Source organism: Procambarus clarkii, chromosome 70 (assembly GCF_040958095.1).
Source record: "Procambarus clarkii isolate CNS0578487 chromosome 70, FALCON_Pclarkii_2.0, whole genome shotgun sequence".
NCBI lineage: Eukaryota > Metazoa > Arthropoda > Malacostraca > Decapoda > Cambaridae > Procambarus > Procambarus clarkii.
The window spans coordinates 30532002-30558637 of NC_091219.1; the positions used below are offsets into that span (position 1 = coordinate 30532002).

The window sequence follows — 26636 nt, forward strand, 5'->3', positions numbered from 1 at the left end:
TGCCTCTGCTAGGAATTGATCCCCAGACCCTAAGATTACAATTCCAGAGTGCTGTCTACTCAGAATGGAAGGCCGTGTAGGGGTGAGGAAGCAAGACTGGGCAGGGTGCTGTGTGTGGAAATTAGGGGGGGCACGGGGTACTGTATGTAGAAATTGGGGGGAGAGGGGGGGGCACAGGGTGGTTGTGTGTGTGTGGAGACTGGAAGGGGACGGGACCGTGAATGGAGATGGGGTTATGGCCCAGGGATGCCAGATAGTTATAGCTGCCATTCTAAATTGGGTTTTGTCGTTATTTGCATCATTTGGGGCTTCTTTTAGAAAAGGTGTCCATCCTTATCAGTGGTACCTCGCATAACGAATTTAATCCGTTCCATGTTCGTCATGTTAAACGGACGTCATACAAAACGAGTGTCCCCCCATGTAACCAGTGTGATGCACTTTATTTATTTATTTATGCATATGCAAGAATGTACATAAGGAATGTGAGGATACAAATATGGTAATTACAGTCTTGTAAAGCCACTAGCACGCGCAGCATTTCGGGCAGGTCCTTAATCTAAGAAAATTTTAAGGAGGTAAATACTTGCAAAATTTATAGACAAAAAAAATGATAAGTTACATGAAATGAAAAAAAGATGAGAGAAAATTGTAGGTACAGTATATTAAAGCACATAGGTAGCTAAGATTGATTGCAATGACAGCTTGAATGGTAGTTGACAAAAATTGGTAGGCACAATACAGCAGAATCAATATAAGATTGATTGCAATGACAGCTTGAATGGTAGTTGACAAAAATTGGTAGTCACAATACAGCATATGGCTAGCACATAAAAGACAGCAATGAACACAATGATAAGGTTGTTTGATATTACATAAAAATTAGGAGATTGGGTAACACTAGGTACAGAGCAAACTTAAGGCTCAGTGTAGGAAACTAAGAAGATGAAGTTAGGTACTTTTTGGTTTTGCTTTTAAATAAGGCAAAAGTTTTACAGTTTTTCAATTCACTAGGGAGTGAGTTCCATAGACTAGGTCGCTAAATTTTCATAGTGTTTACACAGATTAAGTTTGACCCTGGGGATATCAGAGATATTTATTTCTGGTGTGGTGATGTTCCGAACCTTAATGGAATCTGACCCATATATCAATCAGGTCAACCCATGTGTTGCGTTTCCAAAAGGGTCGCCCATGTTAGAATCGGTGAACGCCCTAGTAATATTGTTGAAAACATCTTAACTTATTAAACCAAAGATCTTTTTATGTCAGAAGAACGGCAGAAACTGGATCTATATATGAAAACTGTTTCAGGACAAAATTTAAAGTAAAACTAAAGATATTTGTAGTTGTATAAAAGTTGCCTTTTTCATCGGTCGTAGAGCCGGAAATCCGCAATATTCATCTCGGAACAATGCTTATTATACGCAGAATCGTTAATAAACGTAAGATTTTTATACGTCTCAAGAAAGATAGAAACATAATCTTCATTTTAAATGCCTTACCATGGGCATATTTGTATTTAAAGCGAAGATACCTGTATTTTTCTAATCGTCGAGCTCCGATCCCGCACAGATCGAGCAACGGAGTAACTCTCTCAGAACAATGCTTATTTCACGTAAATTCGTTAATAAATGCAAATGTTTTTATATGTGGTGAGAAAGATAGAAATATAAGCTTCATTTTAAATACTTTACCATAGATATATATAAAGTTCTAATGAAGATACATGTGTTTTAATAATCGCCGAACTCCGACCCCACACAGACTGATCGACAGAGCAACTCTCTCTCAGAACAATGCTTATTGCACGTAAATTCATTAATAAACACACATGTTTTATATGTCTCAAGAAAGATAGAAATATAAGCTTCATTTTAAATACTTTAACATAGACATATATAAAGCTCAAGTGAAGATACATACGTTTTTATAGTGGCATTCAGTAGCTTGTTGGTCATGGAATGCAGAAGCCTACGCACTTGCCAATATAGTGTGTAATTAACAAAGATACGCTTATAAAGCCTAAAATATTATATGCCTTCAGAAAGACAGAGATATGCTCGTTATTGTGAGTGCACCAAAGGAAATATATCTTGTTGGAGGACAAAGATATATCAATTCTAAAATAAGTTTCGACTCTCGCTCGGGCGAGAGATAGCGCGACTCTCGCCCCATCTATTGGAGATTCTGTTCACCTAATGACCCAAAGCTACTCAAAGCCTCCTAGCATTACTTAAATAATGAAGAAATATGGTATATTTATTCACTATAATGTTGGTGCTTAATGCAGAACACGAGAAAACATATATTTACTATAAAATAATATACTTCCATTATGAAATAAGTAAATATGTGGCCTCATAGGAAGTCAACGGTCCAGGTGTCAATGTTGTGGAGCGACTTATCCAAGATATGTTGTTGTCTGGAAAGTGTTTGTTGGCATATCAACCTTCTGTACACAGTGATCCAGTCGTCGCACTTCTCTCCTTAAATGATCGCAAATTTAGTTTATTATATTAACAAGTAGAATACGTATTTCTAATAATATCTAACATAACTAGCCAGAAAATATTGAAGACTTATTGAAAAATACATGTCTGGAAGTTAAATCGACTTCATAGAACAATAGTGTTGGTCTATACTAATCGTTATTCGTTAGTATGCGTTCGCTACTTAAAACATTTACTGTACTGATGTAAAATCTCCCATGTCTCTTTGCACATGGAACACCGAACCTTACACACTCTCTGATATATTGTTTAATTAATAGAGATTCATTAATAAAGCTTATAATTGTATATGTTATCAAAAAGGCATAGATAAAGTCGTTCTTACGTTTTAGTCACAGAGATTAGATATTAGTAAAGTTCATTTTATTCAGGAAAGTACATAAATAGTCGATTTACAAACATAATATTGGATTTATAAATAGAGCTAGTACATACAATACCTAAAGCCACTAGTACGCATAGCGTTTCGGGCATATTATTGAGAGAGGAAAGATATTTATATTTAAACAATTTTTTTTTTTTTACCGACGCTCTCCCTATAGATGAGAACTACAACCTAATGAAGATAAATGTTAATTTTATGTAGATACTGTAATAAACGAAAGTTTTTAATGTCATCAGAGAAGCAGAAATATAGGCAAATTTTAAATCCCTTGTCATAAATATAACTGAAGTGAAAGCAAAGATATATGCATTTTGATAGTTACAAAGACAGCTCTTTAACACGGGTGGAACACGAACAAGGGGAACTTAGTACCCAAATGAGCCACAGAGATATTAGAAAGAATTTTTTCAGTGTCAGAGTAGTTAACAAATGGAATGTATTAAGCAGTGATGTGGTGGAGGCTGACTCCATACACAATTTCAAATGTAGATGTGATAGAGCCCAATAGGCTCAGGAACCTGTACACCTGTTGATTGACGGTTGGTTGAGAGTCGGGACCAAAGAACCAAAGCTCAACCCCTGCAAGCACAAATTAGGTGAGTACAACTAGGTGAATACAGCTGAGGGGCGGGACCAAACAGCTGAAGCTCAATTCCCTACGCATAACTAGGCGAGTCCATAGGAATTACTGTTTGTCCTGGCGCCATCTATGTTTTGACAGCAGTACTACTAATGTTCCCACGTTATGTGATGATCGCTATACGGGTGTTACGGTCAGTTGCTCTTCTATATATGTTTATGGACAACGTAGGTGATTTGAGGCAATTTGCGGCCAGAGTGATATAGTATCCACGCGGTGAGTGATGGAGGAGGATATATACTGCTGTGTACTCGACCAGCGGGTGAGAGGTAAGTTATATCGAACAATTATGGGGAATAGATGGGTTATTTTAAGCGTAGAATGTCAGGTAACCGGTAACTACACAGATGGGGTAGTGTTTTTTTTAAGTCTTTATTTACTAAAGTTGAACATTACATTATGCCTTTAGCTGAACAAGTCTACTGGTGGGGGACGTAGACGGGTTTTATGAAAGTATTTTACCTTTGTATTTGGTTAACTAGTTCCTCCGTTACCAGGGAGGGTGTTCCTTTAATCTAATCTAAAAATTCTAGCCGGACAAAGTGAATAAATAAATTGAATAGAACGAAGTGGTTTGCCAGGGTGCTTAACATTTAGTTTAGTTCACTTACTATGCAGCCCATGCTTAAAGAATGCAAGTTTATCATATTGAATTTACCGTAGTTTTACTGCATTTAATATACCGTTTTTACCCTACTTATGTCGGGTAAAGGCCGGTCGTGGAAAGTTCCTAATATAGTATGTTTTAAAGGAAAAGTTTGAGTTAACTTTAACGCTTAAGTTAGTGACCAATTAGCTTAGTCTATTGTGAGGAAAGTTACTAGAATCTAACATTGCAAGTGCCATTTCTTTACTCTTTTTGAGAAACGTGACTAGATAAATGAATCTCATAGTTTTATTACTAAATGTTCATGGATTAGGTTGCATAGTTGAGGAAATAGTGATAAGGTTTGTGATTTTGTGTACCTTGACTGCAGCAGAGATTTTGATAGTGGCGCAAAATTGATAGGGGCTCGGATCATTGGGAGTGCTGACTGAAGTTGATTAGGTCATGGCTATACCAAAGGAAATTAGTATAAATGGGGTTAAGTTGGGAGAAGTGTTGTAAGTAGTACCTAAAAGCTCTCCTTGGACCTCGGTTATTCGCAAGATTATGGTTTAGACTGCAATAGTTGCAGAATTGGCAAATAAAAAATACCGATGCCCTATATAGTTTTGAATGGTTGACTACCAGATGCAGTTTAATGCTGACAAATGTAAGGTTTGGGGGCTAGGTAAAGATGATAGATGGTGTAGATAGTATTAAATTTTTTGCAGGTGGTAAATTCTCCCAGAGCTGGCACTGCTCTCCAGCTTGGGATGTTGATTGGTTAGTCTTCAACTGCCTCCCAACATGGTAGCGAGGTCCTGAGCTGACATGCAGTGAGGAACGTGGAAAGCTTCCTGAATTGGCACATGGTATGCCTCTTTCAAACCAGCAGCTGGCACAAATGTTCCAGCTAACATCAGAATAGTGGAAGGTCCTAGCAACAAAGAGCTGCAGGAAATTACTTGCAGATCTACAGTAAGTAGTGTTGTGTACATTGGAATTAGAGGGTAAAAGTTTATTGCTAAAAACCTATTAAATATTAGGGTATGGAAGTCTAGGCTTAGGCTAGTGGGTACCATGTCTGCAAGTTTAGTCCTTTCAGGAATGTATTGAATAGAATGGTATGTTGAAATTGTGAAAATTGTAATGTGGGGTATTAGATCTTAAACAGCATAGTTGAGGGTGTTTTATTAATAATTTTAATGAAATACAAATCTTGTTTAGTTAACATTAAATGTTTGTTAAAAAAGCTTTAATCTATGAATGTATAACGCTTAAGGGTAATCATGAGGCAAAGTTAATGGCAGGAAAAGTTTTGTTCTAAGTAATGGTATTTTTTCCCTTGAAAGTAAAAAAAATATTCTATGTTTACTTTAGATTGGTTTTAAATCTATATAGTTTTCCAGAATGTGGTTTGGAAAGTCCAGAAGTCCCTCTGTCGGTTGCTTAAACAGAATCAGGCGAGTTGTAGTAAAGGTTAATCTGAATAGATTTGCATAAAAGTAAAAAAATGGTAATAACTTAAACGATATAGCATTGGCTAAAGATAAATGTAAATTGCCGTTGAAGTGCAGTTGTGGATAGTTTCTCATGACATTTACTGCAACTTGGCAAATTGATGCCATATATTTATATTGCTAAATTAGATCTTTACTACTGCTACTAGAATATGTAGGAAAGGTAAATTCCTTAAAGAAATTTTCCATCTGAATTTGTAAAGTAAAGCAAGATTGGCTTTAAAGCTGAAATTAATTTGAAATTTTTCAGGTGAAAGTGATTGATGCATGGACTGGCTTGGAGTGAGGCTCCTTTCCTCTGCAAAAGGAAATCTACAAAAGTGGGTGAGTTTGAATTTGATGTTTTAGCTATATCAATGACCTAATCTTTATTCTCTTATCTAGTCCATTTATAGGTGTGTAACTGTCCTACTGTTACAACCCACAGGGGATGATGCAGTTTGTACTGATCCTACCCCATTTCATAAAAGGGGACCAGGCAGTCCTGCAGATTTCTCTGGCTTGGCTTTTTCAGAGTTTTGCTCTACTACCCATCTAATAGATGGACTAGATTTGCATAGGTTTAGGGACCCTTAACAATGGTTACATTGTTAATTCTCACAGGGCTTGTTTGCTGAATGGGTGGATGCATCTAAAACTTTAGTGCCTGGCTTGCATTGTACAGTGCTTTCAGTAAAGCATATGTACAATGTGTTGATGGCACTGAAGTGGTGGATGCAATGCACCCATTCAGGGAACAAGCTCTGCAATAAAACCAGAGTAAGGGATAGGCCTTGCTGAGCCTATCTTGAAAGATAGGATGTTAGGATTTTTTGGGCTTGTTATTAGGCATTGGTGATAATAAAAGTAGTGTCCCTGTTTAATGTTTATTTTTCTTTTACAGGTGATTGTCTCTGGAGTTGTCTTTGCCTTTTGGATCTTCTGTTCATCTAGGAGCATCTGTCCCACAACCTGAAATGGTAATAAATATTAGATGTATTATAAATACTATATGTAAAACTTATTTAATAAAACAATATTAATGAAACTACATTATATACCTTATCCTGAAATTATGCTGGAAATTATTGTTTACTACTATTGATGCAATGTTTAAACATAATTTTTTTACTTTGAAAATAAATACTTGGTAAAATTTACACCTATTTCTAACTTGTTACATAGGTGCATGGAAAATGCATTGAAAAAATGTAAAAGTGGACTACCTATTCAATTTACATAAACTGACTAATATTTCAGACTAATTTGCAATATTTAAGTGGAAGAAACTTTAGTCAATATTTTAGTTTTCATATTTGAAAGTAAATTTAAAGCTATGCAACACCTAAGCTTTAGTTAATTTATTCATAATTTGTACAAAGATCATTGTGAAATTTACAAAACATTAGAAAAGTGACACTGAAAACCATGTTGTATAGATGCTTCAAAGCTCTTAAATGATTTGTCTGCCAAACTTCCGATATGGTTTTAATCTAGGTAAAATATTTCAGAATTGTTTGAAAGGGCAAAACAGATTAGTCAATTAGTTTGACCTAACATCTGCAAGGTCCTGAAGGAACGGAATTTTTTGTAAAACTTGGTTTGCTAAAAACCAACCCTGCCTAATGAACCTGCTCATTTTTTTTAGAAATGGTAATTGCAACATTACCAAAGGCCATTGTTTTAATAGCCAAAGTACCAAATGAAAGACCAAGAAGCAACAAACAGGTACATGGTAGAAAGGACAAAAGAATGGTTACGAGGACCCTTTCATTTGTTAAAGAAATGACTGGGGAAAAATGCTGTCATACCACAAGGGGTCTTAACCCTTGTCATATACATCACTGACATTAATCTAAATATTACCAACCACAAAAATTGCCGATAACATGTTATAAAGAATATAATATTGAGGCCTTAATGCAGATCTCTAACTCTACAAATAGTAATAAGACTGGCAATTTCTTAATATAAAACAGAAAAAAATCCAAGACCTTGCACGTGAGCCAGAACAATCCATATCACAACTACCACATTAAAATGAAACAACAATGAAGGTAAGGTAATTACCAAAAGAAGGCACCAAACCGGGAAGGCCATGTAGCACCATCAAAGTGCGAAATAATCAGAGGGCGCTAAATATCACCAAGAATGCCAATATGAGAACAAAAACGCATAAGGCGAACGATATTAAAAGTATCCGATTCAACTAGAATTCTATCGAGGGACGGTCGGAAAGCAAGACACACGCTCGTCCTGGAAGTCAGGACATTCAACAAGGATATACACAACTGTAAGAGGGACAATAAGGAGCAGGGCGACGCTCCATTAAGTGACCGTGGGTTAAGCGGGTACGACCAACCCACAGCCGTGCCAAAGCAGTGTCCCACCGCCGGTTACGGTGGTAGGAGGAAGGCCACGGGGACACACTAAGTTTGAGAGTACGCAGCTTGTTACCAACAACCCTGCCAACGGGGAAGAATGAATAACAGGATAAAAGTCGGAATAAGGAATACCTTTACGGGAGATGGGACAAGAACGGATAGCTTCCTTAGCAGCAGCATCCGCACGCTCATTGAAACACCAATATGGCTGGGAACCCAGCAAAACTCTACTGATTTAAATTTACTAGAAATAAGAAACAGCCAATGTTGAATCTCAATGACCACCGGATGGACAGGATTAAAGGACCCTAGAGCCATGAGGGCACTACGAGAATCAACTACAACCACAAAAGAGGAATGAGAAAGCAAGAGACGAAGAGCATAGAGAACAGCATAAAGTTCTGCCGTAAAGACGCTAGCCTCCGAAGGGAGGCGACACATGTAAGTACGGTCAGGAAAAACAACAGAGTAGCTCACACCATCCGCAGACTTAGACCCATCAGGGAAGATGGAAATAGAGTGGGAGTGCGAAGAAAAGTGCTCAAGGAAGAGGCTTTTCAGAATTGTAGGAGGGGTAAAGGCTTTAGCAATACAAGTCAAGGACGTACACAACTTGGGAAGGGGGACTCTCCACGGAGGTAATGAAGGAACAATACGAGGAGAAACATTAGAAATATGAACAGAAAGAGAATCCTGTAAGCGAGATAACTGGACAGAAAGTGGGAGACAATGAAGAGGAACAGGAACCACAGGAGGAGGAAAAGTCAATGCACGACAGAGGCGAGAGGATGTTGGAAGGACCGCGCAAGATAGCCAAGACAGTAGCGATCATGGCAGTCCTGAAGAGAAAGCCAGTGTCAACATACAAACTAAGGGCGGGAGTCGAACGAAAGCCACCAGAGCTGAGACGCAACCCAGTATGGTGCAAAGCATCAAGATGGCAAAGAGTAGAAGGAGAAGCAGAAGAGCATGCAGGGCAACCATAATTGAGTTTAGACAGGACGAGAGAGGAGTGCAAATAGAGGAGCGTGCGCCTATCCGCTCCCCAAGAAGTATGGGACAAAACCTTAAGGAGGTTAAGGTCCTTAGAGCATTCAACTCGGAGGCAAGAGATATGGGCTGACCAAGACAAACGAGTGTCAAAGACTAACCCCAAAAGCTTCGCGGAATCCCTGTACACAATGAGATGACCATAAAGCAACAACAATGAAGTAAAGGTCCTTTCAGTAAGAATCTATCATTCACTGAAAGTTGCTGCAGTTAAAAATAAAACAAAATACAAGTCCCTAGAAATAAACAAGCAACCTTTTTGACTAAGGAAAAGAAGGTAGTTATTCTACTGTATAAATCTAAGTATTCACTTAGATAACTGTATCCAAGCATAGAGGTTCCCCCCCCCCCTTCCCTTTCAGAAAAACATCTACCTTCGAAAAAGTTTAACATTGGCCAACAAAAATGATTCCAGAACTAAATTGCCTAATACCAGGAACAACTGAGAGCCATGACAAACACTGCAACCCTCTCCTACCCCCAAGTCTTATGCTATTTATGATCCAAGGTAATTTGAGATACTATACTCTACTTCCTACAGACGAGTCTAGTGAGAGGGTGATCTCCTGGCGATTAAATTGAAGCACGATACAGGTGTCAACGAACATCAGTCAGCCCACTTGTCAGCACAGTGGATAACTAATGACATCATAATCTGCAGTGTTGTATGCCTCCCTGTGGCCATTTAAATCAATAAAACCCAGGGTTGTGGCAATGTTTACAGCATAAGGCAAGGTATAGAGGAATCCTGGAATGCCATGTAATGTGTAGTCCTTGAATGTGCTTAGGCAACCAAATTGAATAACAACATTTCTGTTGTTCGGCTATATAATCCGAGTTTCTCATTCGGTATAATGTTTTAAACCTAAATAGGAATTCACTTTAAAGGTCAATTTATTTGGAAAGTGCTAACCAGATTCCAAATTACTCAGCTCTGAAAGTACTACAAGGCAAGTTTAACCGAATGAGTGTTTGCCTATCCATACCCCCATGAGGTATGTGACAACACTGAATAAAGAAAGGGTCTTTGAGCATTCACCGTGCAGGTATTTGACATGACCAATATAGCCAAGTGTTAAAGATCATTCTAAGCAGTTCTGCACAATCCATATACTATCAATTAATATAATTGTACAATGGTGCTTGGTGGATGATATTTCCTATTAAAACTCATTGGACAACTGTTTGTATTAGACATTTTAAACCTACAAATGGTAGCCCTAGATATCGCACTACAGTATTAATTACAAGATGAACAATGTAAAATCAATACCACAACAGCAAAGGATGACGGCTTTTCAACAACCGACAAACACACAGGTCTAACACCAGCCATCCCGAGAGAGGACGTCCCAAGCATGTACACCCCACAACTTTACATCACCTTTCCTACCTCACGCGAGCACGCAACAGCATGAGGATGCCATACTCCCAAACCAACTCCATGCACTTTGAAGCTTTAACAACTCAACATTTAAAAAGTTGATTTAAAAAATCAAACACCTGAATTTTTCCCTAATTAAATTTACTAGGGAAATGCACACCAAGCCATGAAACTTACAATGAAGATGAACAAACTACACACAACTGTCACCAAACTTCCACATACCACCCCCCTCTCACTCCTGCCCTCCCTCCTTAGGTGCTCTGATTGGCTGAGCACCTGAGCCACCACCACTCACCTCTTGTTGTGAGAGCCTAAAGCATGTTTGGTTGCACTTAGTGTAGAACACTAAGGAAACGAACATAGGAATGTGCCTAAATGCCAACAGCGACTGCCCAGACAGGTACAAGAGGAGTGTTGTTAATGCATATGTCAACCGTGCTCTCAGCCACAGCTCAGAATGGAAGCAAGTCGACAAAGAACTCTGTAGGGTAAGGCAGGTCCTAGTCAATAACGGCTTCTCCAATGGTTTCGTCGAAGACATCATAAGAAGGAAAGTGAAAAGCCATGCAACCTCTGAAGAGACAACTAACACAACACCTATACCCCCTATTAGACTATTTTACAGGAACTTCTTTTCCACAGCTCATAAAACGGAGGAAAGGGTCCTGAAAGATATTGTTAATAGAAACGTTATCCCTACAGACAAAAATCAGAGGATACAACTGACGATTTACTATAAAACCTGAAAAACGGCCAGCCTACTCATGAGAAACTCTCCAGACACAAAACAGAACGCTTTAAAAGAGACTAACGTCGTCTATGCCTTCAAATGCCCTCTTGGGGACTGTAAGCTCCAAAAAACCCAGTATATAGGCAAGACAACATCTCTTTCTAGGCGTTTAACGATGCATAAGCAACAGGGCTCCATTAAGGAACATATAATCTCTTCCCACAACCAAACCATCGCCAGAGAAATCCTAGTAAACAACACAGAAATCATCGATAGATACAGCGATAGCAGGCGGCTTGACGTTTGCGAGGCACTACACATCAAGAAGTCAACACCAGCAATCAACAGCCAATTATTGCACAACTATATTCTACCCACCTCAAGACTCCGCTCCAATATAGAAGCATCAAGAAATATGGACCAATAGGCTTTCTACAAACACTTCTATTCAATACCCATTGTTTCGTGTTCTGTCTTGTGTTGATGAAATTAATACCCTATTAATGCCACCTCTTGTTCTGTCTTGTGTTGATGAAATTAATACCATATATGATTATGTGTATGGAATGATTATGATTATGTGTAATCATATATGATTATAACTAATGGAATGCATTAGTAAGTGATGTGGTGGAGGCTGACTCCATACACAGGTTCAAGTGTAGATATGATAGAGCCCAATAGGCTCAGAAACCTGTACACCTGTTGATTGACAGTTGAGAGGTGGAACTAAAGAGCCAGAGCTCAACCCCAGCAAGCACAATTAGGCGAGTATATGAACGAATGCACATGTACACTTTCAAATGAATTAAGATACCTTGAGATACACAATGACTTAGTTTAAATAGTTTAAACACATTATGGTACTGATTTTGACATGCTGATGTCTGGAAGGGAGAGGGGGTGTGGGGGGTTATTGTCTGAGGTGGAGGACCAGAGGAGGGGGTCAGTGGCAGGATGGTGGCTGGAGGGATGCCATTGTTCTAATGGTTATGAAAACAATTATTGATGGCAGGAATTCAGTGGGTGTGTACTTCACCCGCACCATCACCATACTGTGCCCTGCTACAACCACCCCCCCCCCCACTCCACCCATGCTGTGCGGGGCGTATTACACATTATGGGATAACCGACTGTCTGTCCATTCCTGTCTGCTCGTTATGCTGCCCTTCCTTTTGAAAATTGTCTGCTTTATCGACTTCATTCAAGACCACACGTTAGCCTCTTATCACGCCCTCTTACCACTCTCAGGGAGCCGGCTCTTCTATACAATAGTTACCACTCAGTCCCCAAGGTGAAAGAGTGTCCGGGCATATGACTTGTTACGTGTACTTATTTGCGATTCGTTTGGGCTATCACGTGTGGTGATTAGTGTTGGGTAAGGCTAGGACAGGTCAGGTCAGACTAGGCTAGGTAAGGCTAGGCCAGGTCAGGTCTGGTCAGGTCTGGCTAGGCCAGGTCAGGCCAGGCTAGGCAGGGTGAGAGAAGTAAAGCGGCAGGTACTTACGTTTCCGAGAAAGTAGCGGCGGTAGTATATTGTTGATTTAGATTCGACGACATCCTGAAGCTAGTAGGTGGCGGCCTCATCGCTCTCGAACTTCTTGTTGTTGTAGGGGATACGAGGCACACCCAATATCCCCCTTACATTGATCACATCGCACACTAATATTTTTACTATTTCGGACACCAGATTTGTCTGTTTCGTGTATGTATAATTGTTCAATATTAAAACCACAATAGAATGCTCTAAGTACTTTCGTATATTAATACATCTTCAGAAGGAATGGTTCGCTCTGAAGATGTATTAATATAAGAAAGTACTAAAGGAAATTCCTGTTATCAACGTATCTCTGCGAATTACATAATTTATCAGTATTGTACAGCCTGTGATCTCCACCTGGCTGGCCACTGATACCTAAGTAGCTTTCATGTGTCCGGACACCGGCGATAGGATTGTATTATTTAACTTTAAAGAGAGAGATATTTCTTGAAATGTTGTCACATTAACGTCTACATCTTCCTTCCTTCTGACATATAGATTTTAAGGTTAATTAGCATATATGGAAATAAATTACACAATTTATAGGCTGGTGTGAAGGGCTTCACACTCTTAGAGCAAGCCATCAAGAAATTGTACAGTATCAAATGCATATATCTTCGCTTTCACTTCAGTTATATTTATGACAAGTATTTAAAGTGTAGCTTATATTTCTGCCTTTCTGTTGACATAGAAAACTTTCGTTTATTACATTATCTAGATAAAATTAGCATTGATCTTCAAAAGGTTGTATATGTACTGCCGAAGCGAGTACAACCAAAAGGTTGTAGTTGTAACTTCCATTATAAACAACATTATTATTGCAAACAGTAGGAGTTTCAAAGTCTCATTTGTATGGATACCTTCTCATATAGGTGTTGTCCAGCATGATGACACAAACAAGGCAGCTAAAACTGAATGTGATAAGCCTGAAGTTGAGTGGGATATGGGCATTCCAATCTTTTCTGTCAAAGCCGCAATATTTTAGGAAATTAGGGAAGACAGAAGAGCAGTCACTGACACACAAAAGCCAGAAAGCAAGAGTATAAAGAGCTATGACATGTTTATGTGCCTCTGTAACCTTTTCCACTACCGCCCACAAGATGATATATGGGGTGCATAATTAATGAACTAAACTAAGTAAACATGTTTAGAATCGAGAATTATATGAACGGACAGCATAAAACTTCCACTAGTGTCACAATGACAGTGTGACATTGTAATTGCCAGAATTAGGCTAGGATATCGATATGTATCGCAGGTGGCTGCAGGTACTGAATAGCCCCCAATGGTGAATATTCCAATTGTAAACTATGTGAACAAGAGCTGGGTCATACTCACCAACACTATATCTGTGATTGCCCTGTTATAAGTGACTTCAGACCAAATGGTATAAGGTACTTTGAACTCTGTAATTACTTCATACACTTAGGAATATTGGAAGATATTCTTATGCTGTACCCGGATTTTGCTAACGGAGGCTAATAGATCAGCCTTATATTTTATGTTCTCACCTGATTGTTACTTTGAGGTAGGCCCGTAAGTGGTAGTCCTCTTGAACCATTAACAGTATCAATAGATGATACTGGAGATCTGTGGAGGTGCGACTGGACCCTGCGTGACGGGAGATGTATCCCTTGTTTCTTGTGATTGATTGATGAGGATTAAGCCACCCAAAAGGTAGCAAGGGCATGAATAGCCCGTAAGTGGTGTTCTTGTTAGTCACAGTTGATTTTTTTTTTATTGAGACTGGTATTTTATCCCCTGATTCCATGTATAACTAACCATCCTGTGAGATGGGAATATTTAATGAACTTATAGCTAGTTTTTGATATACACTGTGTAATCTTTCATATAGAATAGGGTAGCAGCACATTACTGTGTATACCTAAGCTTGTTAATAATAACAAAAAAAAAAAGTTAGTTTCTATCGATAGGGAGAGCGATGGTTCAAAAATCCTTCTTTAAAATATGAATATCTTTCCTATCTCACTAAGATCTAATCTCTGTGATTAAAATTATACTTTTTTTATAATTATATATATAATTTTTTTGATTATATAAAATTATACATATTTATTATACTTACTGAAACATGGTTGAAAGAGGATACTACTCAACTCTTTAACATGCCTAACTACTCAGCAATTCACAACTGTCGTCAACTTCAGAGAGGTGGTGGCACTGCTCTTTACTACCACCAAGAACTAACATGCTTAAAAGAAATTAGAACTAGAGACTGCTATGGGGAGTATATCTTCGCCAGCTTCAGAGTCAAGGGTGCCGAGTCTGTCCTGTCTGTGGGTGCAGTTTATAGAATTCCTAACACTGATGTGTCCGAATTCAACTCAAACCTTAGAAATCTAATACTTGATAACAGATTGAACAAAAACCACCTAATTATCGCAGGGGACTTTAATATTGACCTCTGCGAGCCAGAACACCCTACTGCTGTTAGCTTCCTCAACTGTATGAATTCCTGCTTCCTCATACCCTTAATCACTAGACCTACTAGAATCACTGATAGCACTGCCACGACTCTAGATCACATCTGGACAAACATAACCTCTCCGCTTACTTCAGGTATAATCACCGATAGCACTACAGACCATTACCCCACATTTCTCTTAACTAACATTAGCAAACCACCTCTTGAGTCAAGAGAGATACGTTTCAGACTACACAATGAAACTGCTATAGACAATTTTATAACTGCTGCTGATAATGTCAACTGGGAGTCCGAGTTAGGTAACATAGAGGACATCAACCTAGCAGTGCAATCTTTTCTTCAAAAAACTCTTAGCCTTTATAATACCCACTGTCCTATGCTTACAAAACAAGTCACAACCAAAAGGCTCAACAATCCCTGGCTTACAAAGGGAATACTTAAATCTATTAATAAAAAACATGACCTTGAGAAGAAGTATAGGTTAGGAATTGTCTCCAAAGAATTCTCAAAGAATTACTCATTATTGCTATCTAAGATAATTAGACGAGCCAAAACTAAATACTACGAAGATAAATTTACCCAAATAAAGAGCAACATTAAACAAACTTGGAGCACAATTTCACAAATATTGGGATCAAAGAAATCTTTAAATAACAAACCGACTCTCCTGTCTAATAACGATGGTCAGCTTTCAGCCTCTGATTCTGCTATTGAGTTCAATAGGTTCTTCTCTTCCATTGGTTCATCCCTTGCAAATGATATTCCATCTTCCAGTACTGACATTAAGGACTATCTTAAAGGTAACTATCCACAGTCTCTGTACCTAAAGCCTATTAACTCCACTGACGTCAATGAGATAATCCTTTCCCTTAAAACCAAGTCTGGTGCCCTTGAGGAGATACCAACTTTAATTTACAAAAAAGCCTCCAGATCTTTAGCCCCTGCTATTGCTTTGCTCTTCAACAAGTCACTTGAACTCCAAACCTTTCCAGATATTCTAAAAAAAACGAGAGTAACGCCTGTCCACAAATGTGGTGATCTCACAGATGTTAACAACTACAGACCTATATCAATCCTGCCAAACTTGTCAAAAAATTTTGAAAAAGTAATCTATAAGCAGCTTTACTCATATCTAGCCAAACTCAATATACTTAGCCCTTGCCAATATGGCTTCAGACCCAAAAAAAGCACTAACGATGCACTTATTAGTATGCTTAACTCGATTCATACAGCTCTTGATAAAAAGGAGTTCCCTGTTGGGTTATTTGTGGACCTGCGTAAAGCTTTTGATACTGTCAACCACCAAAATCTTCTTCTTAAATTACATCATTATGGAGTCAGAGGACACTCCCTACAATACCTCAAATCCTACCTTACTGACAGGCTCCAATATGTTTCTGTGAATAATACAATTTCTCCCACCCTACCCATCAACATTGGTGTTCCTCAGGGCAGCATACTTGGCCCTCTCCTCTTTCTCATCTACATTAATGACCTTCCAAATGCCTCCCAACACCTCAAACCAATTCTATTTGCTGACGACACAACCTTCATTTACTCCAGTCCTGACCCCCTTGCTCTAAATGCCACAGTAAATACTGAGCTAAATAAAGTCCATCTTTGGCTAACTGCCAACAAACTCACCCTTAACATTGACAAAACTTTCTATATTCTGTTTGGCAATAAATCCTCTAGTCAAATAAATCTCAAAATAAACAATACCCAAATTTGTAACAAATTAGATGGCAAATTCCTTGGCATTCTCATTGACCACAAGCTGAATTTCCAGGGACACATTCTAAATATATCAAAAAAAGTTTCAAAAACTGTGGGCATTCTTTCTAAGATCAGATATTATGTACCACGCCCTGCCCTGGTGACTCTCTATTACTCCCTTATCTATCCATATCTCAACTATGGTATTTGTGCTTGGGGCTCTACTACCCAAAATCACTTACGTCCTCTAATTACTCAACACAAAGCTGCTATTAGGACAATATCCAACTCTGGCCCCAGGCATCACTCGGTACCCCTACTCAAATCTCTGAATATGTTAGACATTAAGTCACTGCATATTCTCTCATGTGTATTATACATATATAAAACGCTAAACTATAATGCCAATCCTGATCTCAAAAGCTTCATAGAAGGATGTAACAGAACCCATGAGCACCACACCAGAAATAAATACAGTTTTGATATTCCTAGAGTACGACTTAATCAAACTAGAAATGCTCTACAAATCAAGGGGCCCAGAATGTGGAATGACCTTCCCAACCATGTTAAAGACTGTACTTCTCTCAACCAGTTTAAGTTAAAAACGAAGCTATACCTAATAAATTCCCTGTAACCTACCTTACCCTTCTATTGTCAACCAATGTCTGTTTTTTTTTTTTTTTAAAGAGCGCTGTTTGTCGACATAATTGTATTTGTGCTACTTTTTCATCTATGTTTTCATTTCTTGTTTTCATTCTACTCATTATGCTCAATTAGTATTAAGCTTGTCATTTAAGTTTATCATGCCCGAAACGCTTTGCGTAATAGTGGCTTTAGGCATTGTATGTACTAGCTCTACCTATAAGTCAACCATTCTTTGTAAAAATTTATTGTATGTATGTACCTTACCTAAATAAACATTTTATTTTATTTTTTTATTTTTTTTTATTGATGTAACCATCAATGTCATCTAATGGTGCAGTGATTTGCACCGATTCAAAAGCAGCACTGCAAAGCCTAAGTAAAAATCAGGCAGAAAATCTTGCAATAGTCGCTGAAATCAAGAGAGCTGTGAGAGTACTTACCAATCAGGGAAGAGTCATCAAGTTTCTGTGGATCCCCTCCCATGTTGGAATATGTGGGAATGAACGAGCAGATGTGCTGGCTGCTGAAGGCGCTGAAGGAGACCATATTGAATACTTCATACCCAAGACTCAACTACAAATTAGAGGTATTATCAGGCAACATCACCGTGACAAGGTAACTGAGGAAAGGAGGATAGAAGCACAAACCAGTGAATCTGTACGATGGTACAACATGGTTGCAGCTGGCAATCCCAATCAGTATGGCCGAAGAGGAGGACGACGAGGGAGAGAATCTGTAATAGCGAGAATCCGTCTTGGATACAAATATCCATGGAGATTTGGAATGGAAACAACAGTTGATCAGCGAAGTTGCAGAATCTGTGGTGAGAGTGATGGACACCGCCTTGACCACTATCTACGTGAATGTGAACACCTGAGAGACATTAGGAATAACTGTAGAATAATAAACCCCACATTGTTTGAGTTAGGAAAACACTATTTGTCAAATATTGATACTGTTCTTAAAAGATTTCCCCATTTTGCACCCGCAAGATAACGTAAGCTTTTAAGGGTTGATAAATGTTAATCTTCTTGTTTGAGGAGCTGTTCACTTGAGACAGTTAAGCAAGTCCCAGCTCTGTCTGGGTACAAGTGACAGGATGAACAACCCAGCGGGTTTTCTTCCTATTGGGGAGTGTTGTACATTCTGCTATGGCGGTATGTTCACTCACAAGATGAGTGGCGCTGCCCAATAAACTTGCCCCTCGGGGCAAAATTTAAAAAATTTAACCTGGATACGCTCGCTGTATCATTCTCATAGGTGCTGTATCACTGGCATCCGACCGTTGTGTTAAGCCCTTATTGCGCCTAGCTTCACCAATGTTATGACCCTTATGTTCTTCAAACAATAGGGCCTGAATTTCACCGACTGAGCGCAGTCTTTCAACACCGTGTGGGACAGGTGTTTGAGAGCCAGAGGCACGTGTGCTACAAATGGTTGCTCACGCAGTACTAACCCAGCCAGCAGCCCTGTCTTTCATATTCATTATAGCAAAAGGTTCGTTCAGTGTTTGTTGGGTAGGCTGCTCCATTATGACAATCTTTCTTTGTTTCAAATGTGTTCCATTTGTTTTGTATTTGTCACTTACGTCTCAATAATGGAGCAGCCTACCCGACAAACACTGAACGAACCTTTATGGCATTTGTCCATTTTTCAAATTGTTTCAACAGTTCTTTTATTTTTCGTTTTTTTTTTTATTTAAGAAACATGGAGCAGCTGACCTGTAGACAACCGAACGAACCTTTTTGACATTTGTACTGGTTTTCAAAATTCTTCATTTTTTTTATTATTTACGTTTTTTGTATGTAAGAAACATGGAGCAGCCTACCTGCCGACCACCGAACGAACCTTTTGCTATAAGACAAATGAAAAATAAATATTGAACACATTTGAAGAAAGGAAAATGTCATAATGGTTTATTCAGTGTATGTAGGGTAGGCTTCTCCATTATTGAGACGTAAATGACAAATACAAAACAAATGGAACACATTTGAAACAAAGAAAGATTGTTATAATGGAGCAGCCTACCTGCCGAACACCGAACGAACCTTTTTGACATTTGTTGTATATCAGACATTTCATTTCTTTTTTCCTACAAAAACGTCAATGCTTTGCAACATCTCAGCAGTCACCCTTTTATATCCCAGCATTATTAGCATCTTTAAACAAGAACAACATAATTTATGTGATCGTCGGAGGCGTCTAAGAATGTGCAAGAAGCAGCGCGACCCCACCGTGTGGTGTTGACGTTACTCAAACCAGCGTTCGTCATACGGGACGATTTGACGCCGATCGGGCCGTTCGTTACCCAAAATGTTCGTCTTTTGGGGCGATCGTTATGCGAGGTACCACTGTATTAAGCTTATTAACTGAGCTCCATTACTAACCCCCTAATGTAAAAAAAAAAAAAATTCTACATCAGTGATGCATGGGCCTACATTTGTGATTTCAAGGATGCATGAATGTGTGAGCCTATTATAGAATTTTTTTTTTACATAGCCTGACCAGGATTTTAAGTGGGATCGCCCCCTGGGGTATAGGGTACGGTAACTACAGTACTAGTTTCTCTTCCTCCAAATTAAGAATGAACGCTAGACAAATACATGGAGATATGATGGACCTTGCATTCAACATCCATATATAGTACTGTATTCCATTAAACAAATGCATCATGGCTAGTTCATCATAAAGTAACAAATTTAAAAATTGCAAAACCTTTAGTTGCAGCTACCAAATACAGTATTAAGTTTCATATGAATTTCTTTTATGAAGGATATTTAAATGCAGTTTAACATGTAAAGAATTTTGTTCAGTTCTAGAAATAAAATGCATACATGCTAGATTCTATAGAGCAACCAGTGTATTTTATCTACCAGCAATACTTTGCTAAACTGCTCCTTGTCATAGTGATCATTCTGCTCACCCAGTCGTGAGAGTAATTTACTGGCAAACTGAAGGATCTTCTCCAGCAAAGGTTTCATCTCCCAGCGCAGGAAGTATATAACAGCCATGAGACACATTGCACCAAATCCAATGTGTAAGGTTATACATCTTGGGTAAACAGTTTTCTGGAAAAGAAAATTCACATCTCGCATTACATTCACAATAAACATAAGTATTCTGGAAAATAACAAAATTATATACTGCATTATAAGATTTGATTTTGAAAATGAAGGCATACCCCCATTCTTGCAACCTTTACATTGATCCATGGTAGGCCAATGCACAGTGTGTGAACAGAGCCTTGACTGGTGCCTCTGAGGCACGAAAAGAAATCTGGCCCAGATGCCACACGAGACTGGGACCAGGGAAATTTACTAAATACAAAGATTCAGTTAGACCTCTCAAACCTGAGCACAAATATCAACCTACAACATGTTGAAGACAGCCGCCAATGCTGCATACTTATGAATATCATGGACTCAAGGGTAGACTGCATGTTGGCTAGTTTTTATGATGCTGCAGACAACCTTAGAATTGCAACAAGAGGGAAAGGAAACTAAACAAGGCATCCATCAAGGCAGAACCGGTACCACACAAGTAGGGTGAAGCATACCACTGGACACTACAATGATGCACCCCCCAGCTGGACCAACTAAGCATCAATCACCAAGAATATAATCCAGAATCCAACCAACTTGCTCTTTGCCAGAAAAGAAGGCAGAGAACAAACACACCATCCATCAGAGCCAAAGGAACAGAACCTCTGCCCCAGAGAAGAGCACAAAGCTCTCCACCCTGCAGGGTTGGGGGAGTCATGAGTATAATGCTCATACTGTCCAGTATAGTACTAGATATTTATTAGCAGTACCTTCTTTTCTAGTGTATGAAATTGTTAACATGTATACCCACCTCGGAAATTGTTGTAAGAACTAAGACAACACATGCACCCACCTCAGAAATGTTTGTAAGAACTAAGACAACACATGCACTCACCTCAGAAATTGTTGTAAGAACTAGGACAACACATGCACCCACCTCAGAAATTGTTGAAAGAACTAAGACATCACATGCACCTACTTTTTTTTTTTGAGATATATATAAGAATTGTTACATTCTTGTACAGCCACTAGTACGCGTAGCGTTTCAGGCAAGTCCCTGGAATACGATCCCCGCCGCAAAGAATCGTTTTTACAACCAAGTACACACCTCAGAAATTGTTGTAAGAACTAAGACAACACATGCACCCACCTCAGAAATTGTTGTAAGAACTAAGACAACACATGCACCCACCTCAGAAATTGTTGTAAGAACTAAGACAACACATGCACCCACCTCAGAAATTGTTGTAAGAACTAAGACAACACATGCACCCACCTCAGAAATTGTTGTAAGAACTAAGACAACACATGCACCCACCTCAGAAATTGTTGTAAGAACTAAGACAACACATGCACCCACCTCAGAAATTGTTGTAAAAACTAAGACAACACATGCACCCACCTCAGAAATTGTTGTAAAAACTAAGACAACACATGTACCCACCTCGGAAATCGCTGTAAGAACTAAGGTGAAAGTAAATATAAGTATGATTCTTGGTTGTATGTATAAGGAAATTAGTGGATGGAAGGCACTTCCTTGGTATTGCTTATGAATAAACCAATAACTGAAAAGAGAAAAATGTATATACATTGATTAATACTAATATATATGAATATCCAGAGAGAATAATAAGACTTGCTTAACAGATTGTTTTAAAGGTAAATATTCCAATAAATACATATCACTAATAACATCCATTATTTAAGTCTCAAAGAATGGTGATCATCAAAATTGTCACCTCGCCTGTACACATGGGGAAAATAATCCAGCATTGAATTTAATGAAACACCTCTTTCTGGCGACTCACTAAAGCAATCTCGCCACCATTGCTCCTATCTATTAGGTGCCATCAGTCGTGGAGTTCTCTTTGGTCTACCGGGAACCAGAGCCAGAAACCGCCCTCTCCTCACAAAGGCAGAGAGAGCGAGTGATATTCCACCACTCCACTGGGAAAGCATCCAGAAAGTCAAAGAAGCATTAGAGACAAATGCCAGGTCCCCAAAAACCAAAACCTCAAAAACTCTGCCACAAAACACTTGATCTAAAGAATGTAAATAATTGATTGAATCTAACACAACTAGTGCTAAACAGTTAGCATTAACAACCCCCCCCCCCTCTCTGCCACCAGGGGGCCAAGAGCACCAGCATCCCACCAACCCAATTAAGTCAGTGCTGGAGCTGCTACCAAATGATGAACCTCAAGAGAGGGAGGGAGGGATTCAGGGTGCCACTGGGGCTCAACCAGAAAGAAGTATTTCATTACATTCAATGATGGATTTTTGGGAGAGGCCCTCATAGTTCCCTGAAGCTAATTAACCACAGAGAAGGAAAACATGGGACTTACCAGGGAGGAGGGGAGATGGCAACGAGGGAGAGGCAACAAGCCAAGAAACATGGCCCAAAACACTACAGGGACAATTGGGTTCAGGAAAACTGATTAAATACTGGTCTGCTAAGACCCTGCTACTCCTCCAAAACCCCTTTGCCTGAATATCAGCCCAGGACATTGGAAAAAGACAGTTGCAAGCACATCATGTTTATGAACATCAAGGGGCACAAGGGTAGACCATTAGCTGGCTAAACGTAACAGCACTGAGGACAACCTGAGAAATGTGAGCTTTCGAATGGGACCAAGGAAACAGGGTTGACCTGCAAGGCATTCACCGAAGCAGAATCGGTGGTGGAAAGGTGGTGGGAAATTGCCACCACCGGACACAACAAATGATGATGCTCTTGTGAGAACTAACCAAGTATCAATAATTAATGGACCTCTCCGGAAGCCCGCTGACTCATTTTTCACCAGAAAAGGAGAAGGCTACAAATGAACAAAATGCCCACCAAGGTCAAAAAAACAAAACCCATGCCTCTGGAGAAGAGCATGAAGCTACCTCCATCCTACAACCCAAGGTGAGAGCCAACAGGAACACTGTCTTGAGAAAGAGTGTCCCCGGATAGAAGAGGAATCCGTAAACAGAGAAGAGGACAGCAAGACGAGGACTCGGTTGAGAGACTAGGGTGACTTGGGAGGCTGGAGGCGAAAAAATTACAGTTTACAGAGCAGCATTGAAACAGTATTGACGTCGAAGGCAAGTAACAGTGGCTCCATCAACGTCAAATGATGAGATGCTGGTCCAGAAACAACCACAACAAAAAGGAAAGCACAACCCGTACGGAAAACTATGAAAGATGACAAGAGAAACAGAAAGACGCAAAATCATACTGCTGCATCAAAGACACACACTGAAGGACACCAACAATCTAGCTCCCTGCTTGTCAAGCAAATGATGATAGAGGTGTGCCAAAAAGTCCAGATGCAAAGTGCAGAGGAGAAGTTTGAACCAGTAAAGTATGGTGCAGGACTAGACCAATTTCCTGAAAGAGATGGAGCTATGGAAAATGCCCGGGTTTGAACACTGAGCAAGAAAAGCCGGGAATCAAGGCTGAGTCGGCCACCAAGGAACAAGAAGAATCACCATCCCTGAATATGACCAGTCTGGCAAGAACCAAGAGCAACAGTTGAACCAGGGTAAAGAGATAAATGAACTCCCATATCAACTAGCCCAAACGAGGCCAGCCAAGTTCTACACTTATGTGAAGTAATCCACCTTGAAGCCCCCAAAAGTCTAAACAAATCCAGTAGAACACGTTAATGATCCACTTCATGGAAATAAAACGGAAGCAAGACAACCCATTTATGATGGGGTGATATGATCACCATTTACAAAATACTAACAGGAATTGACAAAATTGACAAAGAGGAATTCCTGAAACCAGCAACTTCACGAACAAGAGCACACAGATTCAAGCTAAGGAAACACAGGTGTCAAAAAAGTATTAGAAAGTTTTCTTTTGCAAACAAAGTGGTAGACGATTGGATTAAGCTAAGTGAGAAGGTGTTGGAGGCCAAAACTGTCAATAGTTTCAAAGCGTTATATGACAAAGAGTACTGGAAAGACAGGACACCACAAGCGTAGCTCTCATCCTGTAACTACACTTATGTAATCACTTCGCTGACTTTGTTCAATAAGGATGTTGGATACCCCGAATGTGAAGGGTGTGCAGTGGCAAACTCCAAGAATCCAGAAAACAAGTTATATATTGCATCCAGCTCCAAAATGAGAGGGACTAAAGCAACTCCCTTGGTTAAAGCCATGTACCACTGGGAAGCATTCAGAATAAAGCTGGAGCATGGAGCCCGGAGGGAGCTAAATCTTCCTCAAAGCATTCCACATGCTTGTAAACTAGTGCACTGTACACTGTGCCTGAAGGAACAGACCTGACCAATGATCCAGGGTCGCATGGTGAGTGCTAGTCATGAAGTCCCAGTCCAGAGCCAAAGTGTTTGTAAACACATCCAGCAAAAGGGAAGGATGGGACCACAGAACCAAAGCCTGAAAAACTTGAAGAGCAAACGGAAAAAGCAACAGCCAACGAAGGGATACCAGGGCCTGAAGCCACACCCTCCCTAGCTGGAAAACTAACCAGGCAAATCTGAGGCTTCTGCACAACCACTCAACTAGCCTCCAAGTCACCCAGAGCCAATCCAGTACCAGATGGTGAAGAGGTTGCCAGAGGAAGGGAAAGTGAATCCCAAACGAGGCCAGCCAAGTCTGGACCAGGGATAGGACCAAGTGGAAATTTCACCAGTTAACCAGGAAACTGAATGCACTAATGAGTAGAAGCTAAAGGTCCCTGGAACCTGGGGACCCACTGAGGACCCACCCTGACCAGTGGCAGGCAAAGCCCCAGCCCTACCAAACTGCCTCTGAAAATAAGGAATAGAACCCCGAGAACAAAGTGTTACAGTTATCACCTGCATAGCAGTGGATTCTGCCTGTTCCTTACATCTTCCAAATCAACATGCTTCTACCTTATCCATCAACACCAACAATATGTGCCAAAAACATATTGTCTAGTCTCTCCTTCCCCACCCCCACCACCCTACCGTCCACGAGAGATGCGCACCTGCAACCCACCAGCAAACAACCACTTCTCTTGCCGTTTCCTCATTCACGGACCCAGCTTCGCGCCAATATGACGTCACTACCGGTATATGTAGCCCTGGCCTGGGCTGTAGTAAATCAGAAGCCTATTGGTGCTCTCTCAGTTCGCTTGTGTCTTCCCTTGCCTTGACGTTGTTACGAATGGGTGAAGGATGACATTCAGAGCACATTGTATAAAGTGCCACATTCACCTTTTTGTCAGTAACAAATTCACTTGTACATATATAATTTCTTTTTAATTGTGATTATCCCTATAATCTATAATTAAAAAATAATTATCCCTAGAAGACAGCCACCACGCCACCACACTCAAAGCACAGTGTTGGAAACGCTGGAGCCAAGCACAGAACCTCCACCTCTAGCATCAGCCCGAGAACTGACGGGTGGATAGCCGGCGTGGGGGTCTGGGGTTTCCCCTTTCCCCTCCTGGAAAGTGGGGAGCTGCACAGACAACGGGGCGGCGACGTGTGACGTCATGCTCGTTTCTTTTAGGGGAGTTCTATGTATTTGTTTGGCATCTGGTAGCATTTTCACCAGAAAAGGGGTTTGTCTTGGGATGCTTACCTTTCTGAGTGCCTGACCTGGTCGATGGCAGACACAGAATGCTTCCAACCACATGTGGGTGTCTATAAGCCATTGCTTCCCATGCCTCTCTGAGGGGGCCAGGTTCTGGCTCGTGGTCCCCGGTAGGCCCACAGAACTCCATACTCATCACTGATGCCAAAGTCTGACATTAGCATATCAGCCTAGTAAGCTCCGGGAAGCTGTAGGGGCTTTCCCCAGAAAGAAAAAGAAAAGAAAAACTTCGCAAGAGGACAACGTACCCCAGGAGGAACAGAGCCAGCCACTGATATAGGTGAAAACTAGCTGCACAGTACCCTGTGCCCCTACCAGTGCAAAAACTACCACTTGCCCCAGGGTAAACAAGGGCGGAAACCCCCCCCGCAAAACACTCGGGACAGTCAATCGCCGAGCAGCAAAAGACCAACAGAAATTGACCGCAAGGTGACCTGTGGAAGATAACCCCAAGCACCCTGGGTGGTACTTACAGGGCACTCAGGGAAGGTAACCCTCAG

The 26636-nt window shown here is 40.1% G+C and overlaps 2 long non-coding RNA genes and 1 pseudogene across 3 annotated transcripts; 1 reads left to right on the top strand and 2 right to left on the bottom strand.

Annotated features, from left to right (window-relative positions):
* Positions 1-3518: 3518 nt before the first annotated feature.
* On the top strand, positions 3519-6623 carry LOC138356119 (uncharacterized). Of its 2 annotated transcripts, XR_011224201.1 has the most exons (4): positions 3519-3801; positions 4850-5096; positions 5889-5962; positions 6522-6623. It is a non-coding gene; the product is annotated as an uncharacterized lncRNA (long non-coding RNA). The 2 variants fall into 2 exon arrangements; XR_011224202.1 differs by lacking the exons at positions 5889-5962; positions 6522-6623 and adding an exon at positions 5528-5585 and having other exon boundaries at positions 3532-3801.
* LOC138356118 (uncharacterized) lies at positions 6491-19415 on the bottom strand. Its single transcript, XR_011224200.1, has 3 exons — positions 17956-19415; positions 12676-14494; positions 6491-6589 (listed from the first exon to the last, which is right to left on the bottom strand). It is a non-coding gene; the product is annotated as an uncharacterized lncRNA (long non-coding RNA).
* Positions 19416-20302: 887 nt separating this feature from the next.
* Positions 20303-26636, bottom strand: part of LOC138356117 (man(5)GlcNAc(2)-PP-dolichol translocation protein RFT1-like) — a 45282-nt pseudogene continuing 38948 nt past the window's right edge.